Source organism: Bombus bifarius, unplaced genomic scaffold, assembly GCF_011952205.1.
Source record: "Bombus bifarius isolate JDL3187 unplaced genomic scaffold, Bbif_JDL3187 scf7180000008190, whole genome shotgun sequence".
NCBI classification, from domain to species: Eukaryota; Metazoa; Arthropoda; class Insecta; order Hymenoptera; family Apidae; genus Bombus; species Bombus bifarius.
The window spans coordinates 1,232,834-1,257,787 of record NW_022884499.1 but is presented as its reverse complement, the minus strand read 5'-3'; the positions used below and the strand labels follow the sequence as shown (position 1 = coordinate 1,257,787).

Below are 24,954 nucleotides of genomic sequence, written 5' to 3'. Positions count from 1 at the left end.
AATTGTAATTTATCAGAATTTACAAAATTCCCGTTCTACTTGATCGATCGTGTATGAGATTTGATTGGTTTCAGCGATTACGATTAACCATATTAACTCTCAGAATTTCCTGCTGTCGAAACTGAACGTTGAAACGCTTCGGTTACGCTAGTTTGCCCGCCGGTTTCGTGCATAATAATGAAGCTACAAGTATTAGGTAACGGTGTAATCCAAAGAAAATTGTACGTGAACTGGCCTGAAGTTGCAATCTGTTAAATAAGGTTTCATGCGGATGTACAGGGTTATTTCGCAAACTGTTGATAATATAGAATGTTGTTTAAGTAAAAGTTGTCTGGTTAGCAAGAGAAATGTGATGTTGGAGAAATCTAATCATCGGGTTCCAATTTTTTGATAATTGCACGTGCACGTAATTACCATAGTACAAATTCTGACATGCGTTTAGTAACCTGAATAAAGTCGTGCTTCTTTTTTCAGGCCAAGTAATCGTTTCTGTATGTGAAATAATTTAGAATGTCTTGTTTTATTTCTAAATTAATTTCTTTTAGGCAATAGGCAAGTAGCTTGTGAAGTTTATTATATTGCTTTTCATATAAATACTTCTACGTAAACAATTTATTATTCCAATCAAAACTGCGATTACATATTCCTAAATTTAAATTGGTGACTTTATATATCGTATATTTTTTCCCACATTCATTACTTTTAGAAGTATTCTATATTACTGGACAAATTATTCTGAATTATACCTGTTACATCATTTGAAGCATCTAATTTCTTAAATTGCAGAAAGCGCACGAAAAAATCGTTGATTTTCTTGGTAATTTTTCCTTTCAACGTTATACCAAAGTATTTTTTAAACATGAAGTATCTTTTCGTTCGTTGAAATGAGATCGAAGTTATAGCGTAAAAAATCAAAAACCATAACAGGATTAAATAAAGCAGCAAACTTAATACTTTCAACTGTGAAACTACCAACCAAACCGACAGCAGATCGATAAATTAAACCGGTGAACCCGATTCCTTTTACTTTTACGACAAAATCGGCGCGGCGCAGTTACATAAACGCCAACTCGCAATTTACTCGTAATTAATTCATTCCACGGGGGCCACGGATCGATCTGCAAACTTTAATTACGAGTTATCTGGTTTATCGTCTCGATTACATTGTCCCGTGGCCGATCATGCGGCCACGATCTTGCTCGCACGCTCTATCGCCGTTTACACGATCTTTCCTAACCACTGTCTCTCTTTCTCACCGTGTCTGGTTACTGTAATATGTGCATCGCGTTGGAGGCGCATGCACGAAACACACGCCAAACTTTTCATCCGCGCCTCGAACGTCGCGTCGTGTGCACTGTTTGTTTTACCACGAACGCGCCAAAACGACGCCTTCGTCGTTTATTCTCTCCGCTCTTGCTTCCGGTTCTTTCCAACTATACCAATTTGTTCGCACGTTATATCTATTGCCAGCACGATTCACGATTTACAAGAGATTTATTGGGTGTTGTGTCTACGGTTGGATTGTCCGAAGTTTAATTTTGAGATAGTTTCGGTGAAAGTATCGCATATTGTACTATTCGTTGAGTGAAAAATTGATTAGCGAAATATGACACGTGCCACAAAATGTTTAACTTTTCTAAGATTCGTAGACGCGCGTCACTGATCTTTAAACATAATTATTTTGGCGACGAAATGAAAATACGTGTGCTCTATGTTTGAGCTTGTGTGACGAAAAGTGACCTAATTACGCTATTAACGAACGAGAATTGAAATACTTTCGCTATCAAAGTTTTCAAAATTGGAACTCTAGAATCTTGGAAACCGAAACTTAGATTCTTAGAATTGGAATCTTAAATTCTTTTCACTAATTTCATTCAAGTATTTATTTCCTTTGTAATTTCCATCAATTATCACGATATATACAAGACTAGCACGTGTCCCAATAAATATGAACGGAGGTGTACGTCAATGAATGTTATGGTCTCCGAGATTTACACTACATTGACTTAGAGGAAGCGCACAGCTACGCATGCGTATTTATCTCGAAGGTGGTATGGTTGGTTTCATTGAATTGTAAGGTTTTTGATGTTTTGACATTGGTTTCGTGGGCCGTAGAATTATTATGTTAATGACTTTTGTATGTTTAAGCGATATGGCCGAAGGCGACATGTTACATAAAGTTGTTTCATTGAATTTGTAAATGCAAACTATATTATTAACAAATTTGTTCTTCCCTTAAATAAGCATGTGAAGTTTTTAGCAAAAAGTTATTGTATCGCAGGATTTTTTAAAAATTTGAAATCAAATCGCGCGCTGTAAGTTACAAAATTTATGTTGCAAGTTACAATTGCGTAATAGATCTAACAGTAGAAGCAGATATGCTATATTCCTATCAAACTAAAGATAGCAAAGTGGCTAACGTAAAAACGTACAAGTTACAATTTTAAGAGAATTCATGATGCGAATTACAAAGTATCTAGTTTCTCACAAGATTACATTGAAAAAGATTCAAAAAATTTCAGATAATCCTTTTTTTAAAGTAGCTTCGGGAAAATCGGCATAAATAAAATTATTAGATACAGATATTGATTAATATGAAGGATCACCGCGTGGTAGTAACACGTTGCGCAGAGCCGAAGAAATTGTTAAGTGAATGCATGAAGCTCGTAGTCACCACGAGAATCGCCACTGCGCAGCCGTGAGCATAGAAGTGGGAGATACCTGAAATATGAAATAATTAAATCCTCCTCAGTCATCCTCCGACCTCTGCCGGTGATGTAGTGTTGTGGCGTTCGTCTTCTGTTCAATTACCTTCGCGTGACATTGACGATTGCATCATACGATCGAAGAAGTATCTATCAGTGTTGTCTTATCGTTGACTCGATTTCGTATCAGAAGTTTTCGTTTGACGAGTTTGATAAGTCTTTCATAAAAGCAGGAACGCGTATAAATTTTTAATTCGTTTTCACAGGAACGCAATAAAAAATTTTGGGGACTTTTGTTTTGGTGGAAGTGTGGTTTATTTTGGAGTGCATTATGACGGCGTATCCCATTGAATTTGGCTGTCTTTAAAAACGTGAGTGCTTCATTATGATTATTTGGTTTATGATTTATGATCATTTTAATTTCAATGTATCTGTGTTTTGATATCTCAATTATTTTGAAATCTATTTTCATTTTGAAACAAAGAAATATAAATGAAGAAACAGTAAGCAAGTACGCCGTATTGCTTATCTCTGGGGTACGATATGGAGTTAATATAATTAAGACTACCATTGCCTGGCATGTTTTTAAAAACAAACGAAGCATAGTTGCGTACAAAGTACAGAGTAACAGTATTACTCGATTTACCTTCGTTTCTAAAGATGTCAGCACACTATTTTTAGTTTCGTAACAAGAATTTTCGTACAATAAAATATACATTGCTACTTTGTTTTGATTGTGGCACAACTCAATAAATTTCAAATTTACTTTTATTGTATACAAAGTTTACATTACGTTTCTACTTTTATCGTGCAAAACATATTTATAATTCCATCAGCTTTGCGTCAGAGAGAACGATTATTACTTATGCTGCCATCAATCTGGTCTTAATATTACAACAACACTACCTCATCTTCGGTTTTTTTGTAACGCAACAAGCGGAAGGTAGTACTGTCTTCCCGAATAGTGGCATATCTTGTGTCATGCGACCCTTATAATGTCGTTGGAATGGCTCGCGAATATTTTCTTCGTAAATTTTAAAACGCCTCTCCTCTTACATTTCTTGAATCGTGTCACTATCAAAGCAGGGCAACGGTACGTTCTCAAATTTAGCTTATCATTAGCGAAATCAACGTTGCCATTCGAACATCTTTAATAATTTCTCATTAGCACAGAATTTCTTGTAATTGTTTTATAAATTTTTTACGATTATATATGAACTCAACTTCACCGAAACTACTTTAATTCAAATTTCTTCTCTGTCGTATATCATTACACCACTGCTTATCTAATCTTTCCTCTTGCACAAATATATACTCGCAGATAAATGAATCGAAAGGTGAGATTACCGTGTGGGGCAACCAGCTGGGGAATTTGAAATCGGTTCGATTCAGTCTCTCCAATCGCCATTAATCGTTCTCAAGCAAGTATTCGCATAAAATTAACGCCTGTTGCCCGAGTAACGTTCTCGTGGGGCGAAAATCGTGGTCGAGCGTTTGCCTCTTTTTCTTTTTTTTCTGTTCGACTGGAAAGGAGCTACGAATGCCACGATTCGACGTTTATTTGCACGCAACGCGAGATACTGGATGATTTTAACCGGCGGTTCTTGCAACTTTGTCAGGCCTTCTCTCCTCGTTTCAGCGCATTATGTTAGAATCGAACTTCCAAGAGGCCGCGAATCACTGGGCGGTCTTTCCACCCACGATTAACCGCGATCCACACTCCTTTTCGTCGCACGCGCCGCGTGTGGTACGCTCGTGACCGGCTATTTCGTAAATTGGATTAACGGTCGTGCAGGCCGGATAATTGACCCGGCACGTAATTCGTACGTTCGTTCCTCTTGGCCCTTTGTTGCGCGTACCCTCCATTATTCTCCGTCTCAGATGCTTGGATATACAATGTATTCGCTCGTTTCTCGTTTACATTTTTACATTTTGTTACTTACCTTCCTTTCCTTTCGAGGGCAAAACTTCGAATTAATACAATAACGAACACAATTTTTATAATGCAATTTCATTATTACAATTTCATAGTAGATCTAGATAATCGTGATACATCCATATGTGTATTTTAGTTTCAAGTTGCACCTTAGTTATTCCAACAAAGATCCGAAATGGTTTTGAAAGTGTAACATTACTTTCCAACAAATTATTTCTCATATAAGAAAACATTGAATCCTAATTATTGCCACGAAAAGGTATAATGAAACTTGGAATGCAATAAAGTTTGAGAAGATTGCTTGCGAGAGTAAAGTGTTTTAGAGTACTCGGACTCGATAAAACACAAAGTCAATTAAAAGCAGAAAATCTGAAATTCCCCTTCAATTTCATCGGAGATAATACGCGACCTAGAAACACTTGGATAAATGAGCAAAACGAGCAAAATCAAATTACGTGCTCGCGAAATCTCGATTTCCTCTTCTTCCTTGCGATTCGCTAGTAGTCGTGATTCCTCGCAGCTGTTATCCTTGACGAGTTTCTTGTACACGTGCGCGGAAACGTGCCGTAGTCGCGATTTCAGCGTAACAAAAGGAGAACGAAAGTTGCACGCGAAAAGCTTCATAGAAATCTTCGGCGTGTGATTGATACGCGATTGTTTAAAATTCTCCTGGTCAGCACGTTTTGCCTTTCAAATCTTATTTGGCCTGCGAACCATGGCGTTAGTGGCCTCGGTGACGCAGCTAACCGTACAATTTCGAAAGATTGATCTGAAATTTAGCGTGTTCTCGCCGATTGCTTGAAACAAGATCTAACTTTTTCGTTGAAACCCATAGTTTACACGGTTCACGTGATTTTGTAATTTGCTTGAAAATTGGCTCCAATTCGGTAATCTTTGATTCATAAACGAAATTTCAACATAGTAGAGTTTTCACAGATAGCTAATTTTTGTTACAGAGCATTTCACTATATCTATATTAGTCAATATTGCTATAATTATTAAAGCGACTATTGATTACTAAAGTGTAATACTTGTACTCTCTAAGGAAATCAAAATGAGAAACATATGAAAATATATGTAATATCTTACACAAAATTCCTTGTGTATAAAATTTCTATGAAAAATTAAGTAGTCATTTTTATCTTTCTGATAATTTTAGTGCTAATTTTTGCTATGAGACTGTTTCGTCTTCGTCATAATCTTATTAAAAAGCTTCCTTATGCTGTGCTCTAATAAAGCTGCTTCCATGACAGCTTTACAGTTTCTCAAATAGTTGTAACATCAACACGTTGATACTTCGTAAGAGGTGTCAATGTGTAAATTTTCTCATTAATAAATTAACTAAGTAAAACTTAAAGTTGCCAGAAGAAGAAGAAAAGCAAAGAGCTTAACCGCCTTTGTCTACTTGAAATTCCGCCAATAGGGTAGGAAACATAATTTTTCCGCGTGGCACCTGTACAAACGGCGAGCGCGCAATATATCAAAGTCGTTAGAAATTTTCGATGCAAGTTACGAGAGGCGGCCGCTGTCCACGCGGGTCATTAATCGGGACTCTGCGAAGTAATTAAAGTCGCCGTCACTCGTCCGTGCGGTATATTTAATCGTAGAACGCGCGTTCGTGTCGAGTTGTACGGTCGCGGGGCTCCGTGTGTCGAAATGCATCGTGCAAACACGAATGAAAAATCTTTGCCCTGGCCGCTCACCGCCACCTGTGCAAAACTTGGATATCGTACTTATGCTACTGTTTATCAGAATCCAAAGCCTTAGTCAATATGTAGTAACAGTATGTGAATGTTACCAAAATGTAAAATTTAATAATGAATTAGTAATCAAAAATAATAACTACTATACTTTCATAGAATCGTCAAGGTATAAATCTAAACTACCTATCAAACAGCTGACAATAATCTATATTTTACTATTGATTATACAACGATATGTACAAAAGTAGAGTCCCCGCAATTTTTCAGACACAAATTGCAAACTTCGAGTGCACTTGCAAATTTCAACACAAATTGCAACATTAAGGTTTTCAAAAAAAGTTTTACTTAGATAAAAAAGTCAAGGTGATCTCTATATTTCTAAATGGAACAATACATTTTTGTATACATCATTCGATACGTATTTTAATTCCTTACAAAAAAGTATTAAGGTACTTGGTCGGGAAATGATTAGTTTAAAATATATTTTAACTTTAATATTGTGAAATTTATTGTGTGAAAGATAAGAAAAGATAGCAAGCATATCTTAATTTTTGTTTTCGTTGTTTTTCGTAGGATAAGTTCTACAAGTTAAAATATTATTTAAGCTTTAAATAAAATTTAATCATTTTTCGGAACAAGTACTTTAATACTTTTTTGTGGAGGATTAAAAAACCCTTTGAATGGTATATATAAAAATTATTGTCTCATTTTTAAAAAATAGGGGTAACCTTAATTTTTCATAGAAGTAAAACTTTCTTAAGTTCTTAGTATTATGATTTGTAGAAAGATCGTGAGACTGATTTTTAGACCACCTTATATATATATATATATATATATATATATATATATATATATATATATATATATATACACTACCAGTGGCTACAGAGAAAAATGACAAAATAAATATTATTTTACAAAATTTATTTTAAAATTCGCAATCGTTTATATACTATCTATCTATAACAAATATTTATACTTAAGAAAATAAGATCTTCTTTTTTCAGGTATTAAAAACTCTGTGCCTGACTAACGAAATTGAGAATTTTGTACAAAATGGTAGTGATAATTGGTCAATTTGACTGATCAGAAAGAAGAAAATAAATGCAGTTTGATTTATCCGTAATTGTATAATTGAAATACATCTCATCAAAGAATAAGCAGGTATCCAAATATCTTTGAGCGGTAGTACATGTTGAACATACGTATACACGAAATCCAGCTACCGGTCGCGCAGAGCTTTCGTTTCTAGCCGCGCTGGTTTTCGTTGCGAATTGCGCAAGCGATATTTTCCTTTCCTGGTGTATCGCCAGAATAAAAATTCCCTCGTTTCGAGTTACAACACGTCGAATGGGAAAACGGTGTTAATATTGACAGCGAGTTTCGCACGAAATACGAGTTCAACGTCGCATTGCGACGTTACGTGACTCTAATAAAGGGATTCTATCACGTATCCATCCTCGTTTCACTTCCGCTTCGACACGTCGCAAGGATTAGACGTTAGTGAATTCTTTCACTTTGAACAAACTGTAATTTCTCTCTGTTAATTTTTTATCCGGCTTCTGTGTTATTAAAAACATGAAACAAGGTGGCAATAATAACATAGATTATGTAAAATTATTATGATTTACTTTAACCTTTTCATAATGCAACACGAGAGAGGTTCGGGAAAGCCATCGCGTATAGTATTATAAATTTCACTCCTTAAGTTCCATCTTTATTTTTAATGCCTCGTGTATTTTCTACAAAACCTTTGGAATATCTATTTTTTACATCCGACAACGGAAATATTAGAAATCTTGGCAAAGAAAAAATTATTCTGAAAATCTTCGTTATTTTATTATATTCTCACAGGATTAACGCACGTATATTTACATCAGTGGTGTTGCATAGATAAAGTGAATGTCTTTCTGAAACCAGTTTAGGAGGAAGCGGTTCGGGGAAGAGTAGAGAGCTCATAACTGGATTTTAAAATTGTAGCATGCAGACAGTAAAATTAGGGAATCGTTACTATTGTAGATAAAATACGCGAACATTCTACCAGTTCTATGGTAACGTGTCTTTTCGTCTAGTCAATCGTGCAGTTTACGTAACAACCGGTTACGATTTCTTTTCCGGGTAGCCAGCTGACCGAATCGTAGACGTCACTAATCCCAGGGAAATGTTGTAACGGTAGCTTTGTCAGCGCTCTAATATTATAATTCGAAGGAATAAACGTAGAAACATTGGAAAAAACTAATACTGTTAAGGTAGCTTTGAGCAGCTTAACGCTTTCACTGGTATCAGGAAGTAACTAGCCCATCTTTAAAATTGTATATCTTGTTAGATGCCAGATCAAACTATAAAATACCAGAACATAAAGTATTTCAAAAGCGTCTTTATTTTAAATAATAACGATTCTGACATACTACTCACTAGATACTCTTTTAACTTTCCAATCATTTTAACGAATCACGTGAAAGACAAAGATACAGCAGTTATGTCAGTAGTATTTAACTGATTAATGCATTAACGCAGTATATATGTCAATATTAATGAATGTGTTCAAATATAAAAGAACACCAAATATATAATATAAAATTATAAAATATTATATATAAAATATTACATTATTAAATATTAATTTTTCTCTGTAACGTCTGTCTACTGTATCTTTGTATAAACGTGAAATGCTGGAAATGCTCGTATTTATAAAAGTATGAGATTTCATCTTTAAAAATACCAGTCGACGTTCGTATTTTTTATGTGTAGATATAAATTAAGAAGCCTATTGCATCATGTCTTTTCGACACTGCAGTGATGCAAATTTTTCAGGAAATACAGTAAATCAGTATCACGATTCACACGTCGTTCGCCAGTAATGTGAGGCCATCAAGTTAGATGACTCACTCGATATTCTCGTGTAATGTAAGAAACAGTAGCGGAATAAAAGCTTTTTATTTGAAACACGATTCTAAGCCATATTGTTGCATAATCTTGTTTGTTGTTTTTAGCCTGTACAAATTAAATAACAGTATAGATGCACACATAACTATACGAAACTACGGATCATTGGTTATGTAAATTCGTGACATTGGCTATCACAACTTGTCGTTGCTTTTTTCTTCCACCAAAAAAGACCGGAACAGTAAAAAAAAAATTAGAATTTTGACATTGTGTTTCAACTTGTCACTTTTTTTCTCTTTATAAAAGCATATACGGACAACAAAAACAAAATTATAATTTTGAGAATGCCTTTCAAACTTGAAATTATTTATTCAGTTTCTTTTGATGTTGAATCGATAAATCATGATTAATGTCCATTTAATCCGCGACAAGTTGAAACTTCGAAGAAAAGAATCGGAGGTTAAGATCGGCATAGCAGAATCTCAGGTCGGTTCTTCGTAGCCGGTCGTCCTTGCATCGTAATGAAAGATGCAAGAGCTCCACCTACATCTGTTTTGTTGCCTCTGAAATGTCACGGAGAAAGGCCGCATTACTCGCCAAGAACGTGCTGAATATGTCGACCCGCACCTGTGCGATTCAACGTGTTCTTCCCCTCCTTCGTGTCGTCTTCTCGCCTTTAAACGCTCCTACCATGTTCGAACCTTTGCAATTAACTCGGACGAAGGGCAATTTGCTAATGGGCCTGCGAAGCTGCTACACGTAAATTGTACGGGAGCACTGATTATAATAAATTGTATCGTTATTATGTTACACGAGTATCACGAGCATCGGAAGGTTTACGATATGTAAATGAAAAGCGAACAGCATATTTCTGTAATGGTGCGAGTAAGAGGATAATTTTAGAAGGAGAATTTTATTATTTGGAAAATATATTATGGATATCAGAATTTTATTATGTAGAGAATTTAATACCGGAATCTTATTACGTAGGAAATTTACAAAAACTTTATTACATAGAGAATTTACCATAGTTTTACCAAAATATTACTGAAAATTCTGCGACAAATAAAAATTGCATTCCTTAGATAGAAATTCCAGAAATATTATAATTAATTCGTACACGTCGAAAATTAATAACGTGTTTGCAGCATAATAAGGGTTGAAATGTTCTCATTACCATATAGCATTATACGAAACTGATCTCTGAACCGATTGAAAATTTACGTTTCTCGAGCGACTTCTATTTATTCTCGCTGTCAAAGTAGTTCGGTACGTCTCGATCTTTCCTTTTATGTAGCGCTCCCCACCATGTGTTACCTTCGAATACCTGCCACACGTGGTGAATGCGAAATTATCCACACTCCTATGATGGCAGGCGTTCGAATATCCTTTCGAATCTCGCCAATATAGCTGTCAATGTCGCGTTTATGTTTCAGACGTAATGACCTCATACGTTTCTTTTGCTACTGACTTTTTGTTCGGATGATATCAGCCATCGTACGATCTTGCATATGACTTTTATTTTTCATCCTTTTGACTCTGTGAATAATATAAAATTTGAATGTTAAGGAATAAGTAACTCATAGAGTAACTCTGATAGTTCGACATTACTTAAACTCACGACACATGTTTTATTCGAATAATAGAATTTTTCGAATAATCAAATAATTTTGTTCTCTATAAGACAATATTATTTCTAGACTGCGGATATTTATGCGAATTCATATTTTTGTAAATGCAGTTAAATACGTTTTTGTATCTTCAACCTTTTTATAACTACATCGTTGGCAGTTTAATAATTTTATTTTTTTTATATATTTACGTTCACTTCATAAATGGAAAAAAAATTTTCGAATAAAATATAACAATTCATTCTTAAATTTTATATTATTCGATCGTTTCATAAATCGGTTATGACACTATTTGACAAATTGTATGTTGTGCGAAAGAAAGATTATATTACTTGTTCGATTATATGGTTAATAAAGCAATCGAACCTAATTATGACAGGGTAGAAGGATCATTTCTGATTAGGTGAGCTTTATAACTGGTCGGTTTATTTTTATCTTTACCAACGGCAGCAACAGGAATATGAATGAAAGGAAGCGATAGGCAAATTGCCAAAGTGCTGGCTAATTATAGTTTTCGGGGGCGGAGAAGCTGGAAGGGTTCGATCGTAGAACATTGCCGTCCAGGAACGTCGTTCCACCGTTCCACTCGATTAATCGAAATTTATCACAAACGTCTTAATTTGCCTCATATTTTCGTGTAATTATCGGTCACGTGTGAAGCGTGCAACATTTTCGTCGCTCAAATATAAATTTTGCAAACTGTCAGCCTTAAATCTCACAGAGATGCTGCGACGGGATTGGATTTCGGAAAGCACTGACATTTAATATACCGTATAACAGGCTATATATTTGTTTTAATTGAGAGTTAATAAGGAAATATTCCATTGCTCCCTTTCTAATGGCCTTTTTAATCAAAAGTGTGATGAAGCTTTAGATGTACCTATTGTGATACATACTTCGAAATCTCCATTTCATTTATGTGTATGTTATAATCAGAATAATTGTAGGATTATTTAAACCATTCCATTAATTCATAAAATATACATTATTTTGATAGCTTTTTAATATTCTCCTTTAATTACTTGCAACATTATATTCATAATATATATCAATTATTAAATTGACTCTTTAAGTTATCTGTTACGTCCCGTAACCTTGCAATATACCAAAATCCATTCCTCGGTCAAGACGGCCACCAGTTGTACAAACACAATTAATCGGACCGCAATATGCCTAAGGAACTGTCATAAAATTAAACATTTTTACTTTATCGTCAAGGCCCTTAATTGCTACAAAACATCTTTCAAGTCGGAGAAGTTCCTTAGGATTTTTGTTCAAACATAACTTACTTGCTATTATCGCTTCGAGCAGAATACATCTCAATTTGTCACTCTTCACATTATATTCTTCGAGAAAAAGTTGTTGGAATAAAGAGTATATTTAATTTGCTAAATCAGTGTTATAATTATGCAACCACCCCTACTGTCTTAAACGAAATAGGGGATCGGCTGATTCGTGACGTCGATTATCGTATCGTAACGAGAATTTACGACTCTCGTTGGTGCGCTCTACCGCGATCGCGTCTCTCCGCGAACGGTCGAACGTTATCATTTAGCAGGAATTCATAATAAATAATTCTCTAATAATAAATAATCATCAAACCCAGGACAGCATATTCGAGCCGACAAAAGCATTACAAACTTGCCAAACAACTTAATATGTACTTCTCTTATAATATAGCATAAAAGTCCAACAAAGACTAATTGTCAGTCGTCCCAAATAAATACACGCATTCGTTTCATCATAAAAACCCGCGTGCATTAGTACTATCTGTCAGAAATGATTTCGTACAAAGATGCCTGTTACAAACTTACAGTATTATTCCAATCCTCAGACGGAATATAAAATGAATTTTGATCGATGTATTCCCAATTCAATGTGGCGACGCGCGATCTCCGGGATCTGTGACGCGTTTTCAAGGTCCGGGTCACGTGAAAAAATCACGACGAACACACTGTTCGCCATATGGCGAACATGTGTTTACGCGCGTCGCGTTTCCGTGCATTACCCTAGACCGAAATACAAGTATAAGAGAGGATGAAGCGTTCTACATGGCCTCGATGTATTTCTGGCGTTAGCACGCGTGTTCTACCCTGAATCCTTCGTTGGTTTGGTGGCAACGGGGGTCGTAAAGATCGCTGATATTTCTCTTGGAATATACGTCGGCCACCGGCACGTTTGAGGGGCCCGGATTCCGCGTGATCGCCACTCCGGATAAATGGATCTCTATCTTCTATAATTATCATTGGCTTTTCGGGAGATTCGTTAGATATTTCGGGGAATTTCGACACGCTAAGTAATTCGAGAAGGTACTACGAAGATTATTTTGTCACTTCCCTAATTTTAGATTCGTCTCGTTGATCAATGAAGATTTTTATCTAATATATAATTAGTATAGAAAAATAGATAAAATTATTATCTATTTTTATGTTTATTAATGAATTAAATTTAAATATCGATGATACCCTTACTGTAGGATTTGAAGATTAGGGCAGACGTTTTATGCAGTAGCGTGATTAACTGAAGTGTTTAGAAAGTTATGCGTATTATGTATATTGAGAGGTTGTAGAAGTTTAAATGGTGATTTTATCAGTCAATTAACAAGCAATATTCTGAATGACTCGCGGATTTACTTGCAATGAATTGCATGATAGGATGTTGCAACAGACTCTGGCATATTCAACGAGTTTCAATTTTGCAAGCTATCGCTTCGTAGCAATTCCTGCTGTGGGATACTCCCAGCATACTTTCTCGATATCTCAATGTACAAACTTTTGCAAATATATCTTATACAATATTTGTAAATTATAAATAAACAAATTTACAACCGGTCTTTTCTTAGAAATGCATCGATTAAAACTTCAGGATGACTGGTTACTTTGTTTCAATAGAACAATATGATATAATTCCTATTTGATAGACAAGCATGATAAAAGTAGTATCATCTGTAAATGGAAGCGTATCAGACTATTTTGACAGTTCAATACAATTTGAAGACGTATAGTCCTGTCTTTCAGAGAAGACCAGTGAACCTGACGTAGAGATTTCGCCAACAATTCACTGCATTACAAACCGTCAATCAACGAATCAACGAACATCAATTGTATCATTGTATCAAGAGACAGATAAATCCTGAAAAGAGGAAAGTCCCAAATTTCGATGTCACTTTTGAAAGTCGGTCAATCGCGCAATAATATGCTTCAACGAATCAAATAACGATTGTGTTTAGACGTATAACGAAACAAGAGCACGATTTTTTCCTTAAATTACGATTGCACAAAATAAAGTCTTACAATAGAAGGCAGAAATTCATAAATGTCGCGTTATGCTGTCGGGACAACTGAGCAATTACAAGAACAATGTGGTGGTGCGTTTAATTGATAGTAATTTCACTCGTCGCGAAATGATGAAACCGGGAGGAACTCGCGATCCTTCGAATCGTAGTAAATATCTTGTCAAGCGTGGAAGGAAAATACATTTTCTAGACAATTCGAAAGTTCGTTGTCGTAGAGTTTCTCCTAAGTGGGACGTTCGGTTTAAAAAGCGAACACGCTACAACAATCGGTATCCGTTTCTCATGAAAAGCGATCGAATTGGGCGAAAGTGTTCGGCTTTTCACTTCTGACAGAGTAAGTATATCTCCATCATTGTGCAGGAAATTGTAACTTTTGAATTGGATAAGTTTGAAACACGATTGTTGATGGGGAAATCGTAAATAATTTTTATCTGATTAATGTTGGATATTATGTACAAATGGTAAAAAATTGAATACAATTTGATTGTTGATGGTAGAAAATTAACGAGTTTTCTAAATTCCTGTCAGTTTAAGTGAAATAGCGTTTCTCGTGAAGTATTTGTTATGAAGCATCATTTACAGCGTCGACTCTCTTCTCTTTATGATTATTGTTGATTGGATGGAATTTATTGAATACACGATTGTCTCGAGACTCCTCGTGGAAAATTCATTAAATTGCAGTTTCAAGGTTCAGATCACGTTAACCCGATATATAACTGATTATATATCAAAACTATAATGCAAAAACAAAAAACCAAAAGTAATAAAAATCTTCTTATCCCATTAGATAAACTTCTGTAAATTGGATGTATTTATCATTCCTGTTATATTGATGAAAAATTATAGGTAATTGAGAGAATCTACTAACTTATCCCATTTATTCGAACGAAATTTTAATTAATGCCCGCTTAACTGACCTTTCGCCAATTGAACTCACTTATCTAAACACGACCTATTGGCGAACAATAATAAATAGCAAAGAAAATCAAATTTGAATCACATAAATTGCGTTTACCCAAATAAATTCAGATTGAGAAATTCTACTATACTATTCCATATATGCATGAAGTACTATTAACTACCAACCATCAGGCCTATTCGTTTTATTCCATTTTCATGAAAACTATTCGCGTCGTCACGAAAACTCCCAAAGAAAACGTTACTGGCTATGCGATAATTGTGATAATAATCGTAAAAATATCCGGAGAAAACAGGGACGGATAGAGATCCGGAGTGCGCCGCGTCTCTTGACACCGATACAGACGACTCGATGAAAATTTCTACCTCGATCGCAGTCGGTTGTCGTTTCGTTTGCGTGGATTCGCACGCATCGCCGCTATTTCTTCTCGACCTACTTCTACGGCGACGATCGGCGTCGGTGGTGTGTGCAGGTTTTCTCTCTTCTCCGTGGACCGCGCGGCAAGTGCAAGTGACACACTTCGATCGCCAGCACTGGCTCGTGCGTGTCGCTTTCGAAGACTTCCGAAAAGAACTACGACGAAAGAATTTGATTAATGGCCTTCCTTCTCGCGAGGGTTGATCGTTATCTAAAGTAAAGTTATCGATTGCTGGATTATTGCATTCAAGATTCTTTAAATCGAGCGACTGGATGATATAAGATTTGAGATTTTCAAGTTGCGTGCTTGGATACGAAGGAATGTTGGAATGAAGGAATTAAGGAGGAAGAATTTATGGGGGATGTAGAAAAGTGTCGCTTTGTAGTTCTTAATAAATTATTCGGCATTTTGTCCGAAGATTAAGTTTGTATGCAGATTAATTTATAGAAAAAGGACGTAGAGTTTTGTAATATGTAATTTCTGATTATAGATACAATCAGATATGCCTACAATACGATATAAAAAAGATTGTATACATGATGAATTTAAATATATAATATAAATAAATTCATTCAAATAACGGGATAGAATGTGATACAATTATAGTGATTGAATCGTAAACACAAAATTGCTAGTATAAGTTGGATTCGAACATACTAGATTTGCTGATAAATTACTGTGATTCAGGCCACTGAAACTAAGTTTTAAGAATCGAAGACAGCGTCCGAATAAAATATGCCATGTTCCACAAAGAAAGATTCTAGTTTTTCCAGTTGATCGATCAAAGATCCGACCATTCCCAATGAATTCCTGCCTTTTACCCGTTCCCCTTGCACTTTCTTCGGTACCTGATTATCGTGGGAAGATGAGAAGGTTCTCACCGTGGCGTGGACTGTCCGTAACGGGGAAAGCAGCCAGTGTTTTCGATGATTTCTCGTTACCACCGGTGGCATTGATCTGACACGTCCCCTGAGACGCTCGCGAAATACACGAGCTGGCACGCAAAACACGCGGAAACGCGCGCGCTCACGGCATTACATAAGATTTATCTGGCGTTGGTTCAACGAGTCGTGGGCAGACTCTTTTTTTTGGAGAACGTTTAGAGACGCCACTCCATTCGTCGGCTAATTAATATCCGCGAATTAATCGCGATTTAATCCCCATGGACAGACGGTATTTCGATCCGTCGACGATTCTAGGACGTTTAGGACTTTGTTTTTACTAACTACGATAATGCGATTTCCACGGTATTTAGGATGATATAGTGTCCTCTCCCAGACACAAAATAAAGGGTTTAAGTTGCTTGGATGGAAATTATCAAATTTTCCTTCCATGGAAAACTGTTATTTGAACGTTAGAGTCTTGGAAATCTCGTATCTAGGTTGTTGGTCTATCTGTTGAATTACAATGTAATTGAAATTTAATTGTAATTTCATTGTGATTGGCGGTCTTCTAGTTGGTAATTATATGGTTGATTAATTGGTGTATGTTGCAAAAGAACACTTAGGAATCCACGGATTGCACTTTCTTCGATAGTTAACCAAGGAAAGACACAGGTAGACTTTTGCTTGATGATATATCGAGTGGAAAAGTACGAAGAAAGTTAAGGATCTCGGTAATTTCAGACGATTGCCGTCGTTGATTAACTGAGAGATGAATAATGGTGTCACCGATGACAGGGGAAATGAATAATACGCGACACGTAGAATTTACTTGAACTCGTAATACTTTGTGAAACCAGAAACATTTGTATTTGTTTGTCATACATTATACTTTCATTCGAAGAACAATTAACTACTACTAATTGTAATACAATCAGGCAGAGGGTAAATTTTACGTGGAAAAATGAGTCAAAAATATACAGTACAATTTTTTTATTTGACGCTTCATTTTTAGAAAATCGAATTTAGAAATTTATCGAGTATACTTTAACTTGGCCAGATACTGGCTAGATATAAATAAACGATCAACAGGAGGTTATTATACACGTGGAAATAAATAAAAAATGTACAATAAAAATTTTCCAAGTAAGACCTTATTTCCAAGAAAATATAGTTTAAACACATTTAATTACGAAGTGATCTGGTACATAACATACTGTAATATCGTGGACAAATTATCTAAGAAAGCCTAAGTGCCAACAGGCCAAAAGAGCCTGGAAACTTCAATGGATCGAGCGACCCGTCAATGCGTCGGTCCTTCGGTCGAATAGTTACGCGGAGAAAAGGCCAACCATGGCCGCGGACAGTTGCGGAACACGTATGTGATGGGGCTATGAGAAAAGACAAAGGGATGCTTAAGGGAGAAAGACGAATTAACAGTCAGTAGTTAGTTGAGAAGTCAGAGTGTTGTCAACGTTGTCGAGGGCGTGAGAGAGCGTTGGAACCGCGGTGACGAGAGTTGTAAATTAACTATTTAGTTGTCTTAGTTATAGAACATTACTATATTTAGTTCACTTTAAATAACCATCGTTTCCTGTTTAATCCATTTTGAATAAATAAAAAAATCCTACAATACGCACTATACATATTCAACTTTATTTTCCTCGAAAATTTAATATCTTATGAAAACATTGTATTCTACATTTTTGATTTATTTTTAAGTGTAGTTTAAACCCTTGTCAATTATATACTTTTGTTCTCTCCGGAGTTAGCCAAATTAAAAATATTTAAGTATACTTATTAAATACTCAAAGTCGATTTTCTCGAAAACGGAGCCTTGGATAAAAAAATGTTGTACCACATCTTTTTCTTATTTTTTTTTTTTACGTAGAATCGTCCTTTACCCACTTGTACTACAACGACCGGCCCAGTTTGCATAATGGTAAAAATTCGATAGTCATCATTTCTTATCTTTATATTATAATTCAATGTATTGAAATTAATAATCTATTAACAATAGATTTCCTTTATCAACAAAGACCTCTCGTGTTCTCTTGTTCCTATAAATTCAAGAAACAACTTCAATTAAAAAAAATTTCATCTTTTTTTATGTTTAACCCGAAAAAAAGGAATTACGAAAAACTAAGCAGAGTATCCACTGTTTTGTAGAATAGTCAAGTTGATTGTTTGACTGGAAGAAATGGTTACGACTGCCTGTGCAGTGAAAAAGACGCGCAAGGCAGTCTTCTGACACTATCGCGAACAGTAAATCACTTAGTAACCAGAAACCCTTTAAACACGTGCGTCACGTACACGCATAGCGACAATGTCAAGCAATTAGTTGCTGTTTTCCGTCGTGATAGAACCGAACGATCCACGCTTTACACCTTCTTGTGTTCTTGTTCTCCTTTATCTGTCAACGTCCTTATTAATTTTCCAGTATTTTCTAGCAACTGCATATCGTTAAGATCTCGATTGATCGTTTTTTGCCCTTACTAACCAGCAATCAGCGACTTCCACCTCGTTTTCCAGTGTAAAAATTGCAATTGTGTGTTTCTAATTAGATGTACAATGCAGTGTTTCCTCGAAGCAGGATAACATACGGTCGTTGGAAATAATTAGACGAGAATGATACGTAACGATTTTCGTTGTGGTTTGTTCCCTTACGTGGAAAATGACACGTGAAAAAAGGCGAGACGTGTTCTTCTCGCGTGCAAACGATGCACTAGTGCTCTAGAGTAGTTAGTAGATAATGAGAAAAATCGTTAATGTCGAGGAACTCAAAATCGAGATCTCGTGTTCTTGGATTGTTCGCGAACGCTTCGATTGGTATGTACTGCCGACTTCCGTTTTCTTTGAACGATAGAGAAATGAGAAAATTACGGTGTGTATAAAAAGATTCTGTTTTTATCCAAGGGGATTACAATTCTGATTATTAACCTGTACATACGCGGTATGTTGCCATATAGTAGCATACTCAATATGTAGTTGGTACGAGTATGTAACAAATTTTTTAATTTCAACATTAAAATAAAGAATATTAATAGAACGAATCCACAAAATATTTAAATTTTGAAATAAGAGATTTTTCCCCATTTTTCAATCTCTTTTATACGAGATTATTACCAATTTCTGCATTAATCGATAACCGAGATTCTATTTGAATTCTATTATATTATTTCGTAATTAATTTCTCAAACTAACAGCGTAATTAATGTAAACTGTACATAAGACGTACGAGAGAAACAAAATGGAAATGGAATTTCTTTTCGATCTTGTCTTATATTGGCTCCAACTTTATTACCACTTGATTTATAGAAGTATCCTTATGAGGCTGCGACGCGTGCATATTGAAATAAACGAATGACATATGTGACAATAAATGCCGGATACTGTATATCATGTTGAATAACAGACACTCTGTATTAGTAGGGTAACGAGAAGTGCATACGATTACATGGAAGCTTTGGTGGTAAATCCCTCAGACGGTCACCCGAATAGGAGCAATTTAGCCTGGAATGTTCTTGCATTTGTCACGTATTCATAGAATTTTAAATTTTAATTACTGAAACCGCGATTTCCTCGTTGTGATAGTTTGAAAGTAAACCTTGCAATTTTAAACTTTGTATGATGTTACGTCAGGTGACCCTCTACCTAGACCAGGCCATACACCGCGGGCCAGACGGAAACCAGATGTCCGCTCATCCTTACTGCGTACCCTCAATAGTCTTAAGGACCCATTATAAATCCCAGTAATTTGCTAGCTAAGATCCTTCAGACAGACAAATATCTTTTTTCTAAATCACTTTCTAGAGAGTATTGTCTACTACGGCTTAACACGGGAAAGTTAGTTTTTCTCACGTACGATGCTTCCCACTAGTAACTTTCTATCGAGGGCGGCTAAGACCCTTCCTAGTCCACCAACCTACGTTTATCCAATCAGAAGCAATGAATCTTTCCTGACCAAAAATGTCATGAACAAATCCGATGGTCTCGTGCGCTAGACACACCCATCGCTAGCTTTCCTCCGACATAGCATCGTCACTATAACTTCTTCTTCTACAACGCTAGAAAAGTCAACATGTCAGTAACGGGTTAGTCAACTATAACCAAACTCTAAGAGCTTTGCTCGACCATCAACGAATATTGTGCCAGTGTATCGCATCTCCATACGCTAACTCAGTGTCGACGATATATATTATAAGCAACGGCGTAACTTAAGTGTTAAGAATATAAATTTTATAACCCTGTTAATCACAGTGTTATACCCTCTCAAACACCCCTATTATCTCAACGGAAATCAGGGGATCGATTAACTCGTGGTGTCGATTATTGTAATCGTAACGGGAATTTACGACTCCCGTTGACGTCTCTCTTCGCGATTGCAAAATACATATGATGTTTTGTACATTGAAATGTCAATCGCACTATTTTAAAAATAAAAAAGAAGTTTACGTGTAATATAATTAACAATAATAAATGTTTTACATGATTTAATGTTTAATGCAAATATATTTCAAGAATGTTTATAATGTATGTCGACAAGTTAACGTCCGAGCATTAAATGTCACTGGCTAGAAATCTCACTTTAATTTACACTTGATTACAGATCATGACATTAGTGACAATTATAGCAAAGTGACCATCAATATAATATCGTAAAAGCTTATCAATATCTTTTAACGTTATCTCTACCGGCTTTTACCAATAAAGCAACGTAACCAATTATTAATACTGGATGATTAATTTTCTATTAGATTTTCTATATTTATACGATAAATTTTATTTGACATTTGGTTTCTAAATATCCTAGTCATCATTTAAGGCTTTAAGCTCCTACACACTGTCATAATACTATCTTTATCGGATAAAAAGAAACATTTAAAAATATAGAAGAGCCATTTAACACTCTACTTAGAGTTCTTTTAAACATTAACTGCAGTATTCTATATCTTCAAGACACCAGTACGATATTAAATCGAGAGATATGAAGAAGATTACCGTTATCAATAATGATCTATAATTTCGTCTCAAGATTATTACGAATCTAAAAGTAATTCAATATAGCGAACGACTAAAAAAGTCATTCTCTATTGATATTTAGATATAAACGTTTCTATGACAATGTGTATTTCAAATTACTTTTAATAGGTCAAATCCAAAAAATTCGATGGAGATGTATACACTTTTGTAGTTGATTGTAAATATTCTAATCATAATCTCTGGATCTGAAAAGCTTAGCAGCGGTCACTCGTTTAACTATCATAGTTAGAAACTTATTGCATATTATAAACACACAAAAAATAAACATGTATTTTGTGATGGAAATGTAATAACCACCGAACGAACACAACGACCCTGATATTCTTGTCATGATTCCGCTACCTATCTATTGTCGCAATTTTGCTTCCTGTCTGTTCCTTCATTTTAAACTGGTCTATTTACACGATGGAATCCACGCTCTCCTCCGCATTTCTACACGCGTTTCAACGTGATTTACTCATGTCGCTGTATCGGTCGCCGATACACGTGCGCTTGCAAATGAGGTGAACGATGGCGCCCCGTCGAGCGAGAAAGTCCGATCGAGAACGGCCGCTGACGAAATGGCAAAAAAGTTGGAAGATTTTAACGATCGCACGTGCACTTCAAACACAACGCGATGCAACGAGTTTAACGATCCTCGATGTTCCGTTAATCCGTTTCTTTCGACCATGATGCCACGCATAGTTGTGTCGAGTCGTTTCCGTCGCGCCTTTTTCACGCCACAGAAGTGACGAGATGTAACATCGCTTTCTTACTGACATCGTGTAGATTGGAAGTTTTTGAAAAGTATGAATTAATCTCTTCCGAGGAAGAGGAAGTAATTCATAAAAGATTTACTACAATCGTGCTAAGGTGGTTATACGATTGGTAGTTTATTCCATATGACAGCAAGAAGGATTTATATCTGCTACATATATTTTACACTATATTTCAATCTCAATCAAATTGTCTAATCTGAATTTGGTCAATTCAATCTTGTAAATTTGAATTCGAAAAATTACGCTTTTTAAAACAAGCTTAGGTCATGAAGCGCATAAATACTAATTTTGATATAGAAACATATGATTATATATTCGATAAGAAATATTTACTTACTTTGAAGATAAGGTACACGTTCGGATGTTTTTATTCGAGTTTTATCAACGATACAATTTTTTCTTAGTTATATCACATTAGCAACACCGGGTGTGGTTTTGGAAAGACAGATATTTATGTTTGCAGAACCTTGACGAGAAATTATGGATGCGTTCGTGTAGTCTTCGACTTTATCAACATAACTTGGTGATGTTTTGTTCCAGAAATCAAGTTTAATCATGTGGTGACCTGACTTCGTGACCTGATTGAATAAAATCCTTGAGCTATATAGTTACAGATAACGTCTATAATATTGTGAAGAAATTAAACGTGTTCAGTTTTTATAACTATGTAGATATATGATCTTATTTGAAACAGTCATTCTAAATCTTAATTATTTTCATAAAGTTCCCAGCCGATGACGAGATAAAATTGTTCGACGGATTGTTAGATCGGAAGAGTAATCTGGCGACGCCAGTTTTATGCGAAAATGATATTATAATTCGAGACTGCTCGCCGGAAAAGATCACCTTTGTTACCCTTGCGTCCAATTTTACGACGTCCGCCCACGGGATACATTAACATTCGCATTACGTTGTCATTATCTCTGTCATTCCACAGTGCCATTACCATTATTACTTGGATCCTTGTCGGATCATTATCAAGTATTATAAGGCGCGCGCGTTCTTCGTGGGAAGAATAGATTGTAAAGTTGTATTCCTTCGTTCCTCGATCTCGTGTCCACGCTGATTTACTTTATGTCTGTACCTTTCACTGTCGCCGCTACGAAATTCCCCGTCAAATTAGCGGGACACCAGCTTCAGGCTGTCTTTGTAGATACTATAAGATAAATTTTTTCCTCGAACAAACAGAATTATTGTATCAGACTTTCCGAATGAGAAAGTTGCGAACGTCAGTTCATAGGTTGGTCAATGATATAAAGAATTTGAGAAAAATATTGTAATTCTAGATATCCAACATTATGATGTTTTTATGTTCTTTATCATTTTCGCTCTATTTACTGAACATCTATTAGATTGTCCGAAAAGTTTCTTTCGTTTCATAAGGTGATAATAGATGAACAACAATTTCGTTTTATAACTATTATTATGTTCGTGCATAATTCAATAAACTAATATAAAACAAAAAACATTGTGCGTCTATCATTTCCTTATAAAATGGAAGAAACTTTCCGGACAACCTAATATTTCTCGAACATTATCGTTTCTATTTTCAGAACATTTTATTTCAAAACATGTATTAAATGCTATAAAATCTTTATCCTGAAAAAGCATAGAATATTTCATTTCTACGACAGATATATCAGAAAATATGCAGTACATCTAATTTCTAAAATCTGCCTTAAAATTCTCCGATTTCTAGAACATCCAATTTCCAGATCCATAATTCAGTTAAATTCTAGAACATACATGAATAATCAAGCGCAAGGCAGCAAACTTACAAGACGTGATCGATGAAGCACTTAACCAATAAAACACCCGGCAGATCGCGAAAAGCTGCATTCAAGATGAGAAAGGAAAAAATCGCGGCGATATTGAGTTGCAACCTCCTACTGGCACTAACATTTGACCTTGTTCGATGAATTCAAGGCCAGCAGGAGCGTCTGGAATCTTCAGAAGGCCGCGTTGCTTCGTGAGAGAGATCATATTCGTGTCGGATAGGTAGATTCACCTAGATGAACTTAAACCTCGACACCAAAGACCCTCTGTATCGTCGGGCCACGAAGGCGCAATACCTTCCAGTCACGTAGAACTTATGTAACGTTGACGCTTATGCGCATATCGACTCTCTAGCAGCTACTCGGATAATTAATAATTCGAATGCTTTCTCTCTCTCTCTCTCTCTCTCTCTCTCTCTCTCGACCTTTTCTTTTTCTCTATTCGTGCTTCCTTTCATGTTATTCCTTTCTTCTACTTCTCTCTCCCTCTCTCCCTCTCTCCTTTTCTCGATTTCATTTTATCATTCCTTCATTTTATCCCTACTTCATTTGTTTTCGATTCTTCTTATTCCCATGTTCTTTAGCAACGCTTTGTACACTGTTGCTTTTTGCTACTCTCGTTTCTTGTTCGTGTTAGTTTCATTGAGTGTAACCGCGAGATAGTTCAATTGCAAATTCATTTCATAATTTAATCGAGGACATCCGCACGGCCCTTAATTTACGAGTTGTAAATAGATCGTGATCTTAGACAGGGAGCGAACATGAGGATTACCCAGTGGAATGTCCTTGTACGGCTCTAGATCATCGAGTCGTGGCTTCTTCGTCGACTTTACTAAGGCTAACGCCGTGGTTTTTCGTTGTTTTCTTGTGTATCCCATCGAGTTTTTAGCGTACGTGGCTATTTGCAATATATAATGGAAATTGCAGGTGTAGGTTTCGCGATCATTATTAGTGATTTCTGCAATTGATTTTAATTGGAGGGTATGAATATTTCAAAGCTTTAA

General features: G+C 35.7%; 1 protein-coding gene across 4 annotated transcripts in view; it reads left to right on the top strand.

Annotated features, from left to right (window-relative positions):
* Nucleotides 1-24,954, top strand: part of LOC117209694 (LIM domain only protein 7) — a 156,965-nt gene that overhangs the window by 80,318 nt on the left and 51,693 nt on the right. Inside the window, exon 1 of one of the 4 annotated variants that reach the window (XM_033451970.1) lies at nucleotides 2,755-3,076. The exons of the other annotated variants lie outside the window; for them this stretch is intronic. The gene's annotated coding sequence lies outside the window, so the exon portion shown is untranslated. Of the gene's footprint in view, nucleotides 1-2,754; nucleotides 3,077-24,954 lie in introns of those variants that run through there. 4 annotated transcript variants of the gene reach the window in all.